The sequence below is a fragment of the Sarcophilus harrisii genome, chromosome 4, assembly GCF_902635505.1.
Source record: "Sarcophilus harrisii chromosome 4, mSarHar1.11, whole genome shotgun sequence".
Taxonomy (NCBI): domain Eukaryota; kingdom Metazoa; phylum Chordata; class Mammalia; order Dasyuromorphia; family Dasyuridae; genus Sarcophilus; species Sarcophilus harrisii.
In genome coordinates, this window is record NC_045429.1 from 208465239 (window position 1) to 208467278 (window position 2040).

General features: G+C 35.7%; 1 pseudogene; it reads right to left on the reverse strand.

Annotated features, from left to right (window-relative positions):
- Positions 1–357: 357 nt before the first annotated feature.
- On the reverse strand, positions 358–1568 carry LOC100926762 (annotated as a pseudogene).
- Positions 1569–2040: the final 472 nt, after the last annotated feature.

Here is a 2040-nt window from a genome sequence, read left to right on the forward strand (position 1 = left end):
AATATTCCATCACATTGATACACCACTGTCTTTTTGACTGTCCCAATTGATGGGCATCTACTTCACTTCAAATTCTTTCTTTCACAAAAAGTTCTGAAAAAAGTATTATATATAATATTAATAAATATATATGTATACACACATATATAATCTAGGATCACAACAATGGTTTAGACACAATAAATCACTTCACATGAGATCTGACAACTGGCATGCCCAGGAAACAATAGAATTAAATTAAGCTACTTTGGAGGCTCTCATTACCTCTTCTTCAGACCACTAGTTGAGACTTATGGGATACATTTGCCTAATGTCACCGAGAGGGACAGGAAGTATTATAGTATTGCAATGGAAGAGTCAGCAGGGAGTCAGCAGGGAAAATTTGCCTTCTAGCATGTTTAGACTGGCACTACCCCTAGTTCTCTCATAGCTGACTTTGTCCTCAGTATTCTATTTGGTACAGCAAGTGATAATATCCCCACTATTTATGATAGTGATGCTGCCTCTATTAATGGTCTTTATTCATTAGCATACTTTTATTCATTATATTGTCTTTATTCATTATTCATTATTCATATTATTCATTAGCAACTTTGTTCCCCAACAAAAACTTCCCACTCAAATACTCCAACAGGTCCATTCCATATAATCTGTTTGACCTATGTCATAGTTTCAATATGTTTCTTACTGTTTTGGGGGCCACAGTCCAAACCCAACTATTCATCAAAACTGCCGAAGGCTAACATAGCTTGGCCACTCTTGACATTCTCATCAAATTTGTCTGCTATGATAAAGTCACCAGGCAACATAATCTTGAGACCATTCTTCTCAATATTAGCCATCAGATCTTTGATAATCCTAGCTCCCTCTTGATCAAAAAGAAAAGTTCCAAAAGTTTATCTAGCATAATGTTGATCAACTGAATCTTGTTTGCAATTTTAGCTCCATCCAAAATGGCCAAGAAGGATATCTCTGGGCCCTCCGGGGCCTTAGTACGATGTCAGCTCCTTTTTTTTTTTTTAATAAGGAAACTACATTAAGAGGCATGATTCTGAGACATTCATTCCCACCATGGGCACAGTGGGTACAGTAAGCAGTACCAAAAGAATTATTGACATAGGTATCCCATGCCTTAGAAAGGGATATTTGGAAGATTTCTACTTTGTATCAGCTTTGATCTTCTTCCCAGGAGCATCTTTGCCTTTTCCTTCTTCTACATGGAAGCAGAGATTCTCCAGGAAAATGATAGAATAGTAAGGTAACTAAGCATAGGCTTTATCAACTTCTGGGCCTCACAATTATTAAGTAATGAAACATCTTTAACCTGCAAGAATTTGAATTCCTCAGTCACAGGCTTCAAGGAGTATTTGTCAGATATGGGAATACCATCAGATTGGCCTAAATGGCTCATCAAACAATGAACTTGATTTCATTATCCAAATGATGCTAAGAAGAACAGCCTTAATTCTCTGGTTGTTGGTTATCTCTTTGTTCTTCATGGGAGCATTAAAATTCATTCTCATGATGACCTTTTCCCCCTTGCAGTTCATTTTGTCCAAGGTTAGTTTTTTTGAAAAGAGATGTCAGTGATAAGGAGATCACTGGATAGCTGTGGCTATGGCTGGAGCTTAGGCTGTTGACCTAGGAATTGCTCTGCACCTACTACCAAGGATCCAGTTTCCACCTCGAGGACACTTTGAAAATTTGCCTCCCTTCCTACCACTATGCCAGATGATTTTGATGATTATTGTTTTATAATAGAATTTGAGGTCTGGAAGTAATATTCTCCCTTGCTTCTTTCCTATTTTTATTATTTCACATATATTTTACTTTATCAAGTGAATTTTGTAATTATTTTAGTGAGTTCTTTAAAATGATTCTTTGATAAGTTGATATAGCATTAAAAGTGTTCTAACATATTCCTATTGCATATGGAATTTGTCTTTTAGATAAATATTTTTTTATGACAACAAAAGCTTCTTACGTGGATAGTCTTTGTAGGCTTTATATTTTTATTTTGCTTTTTAATCACAAATGACT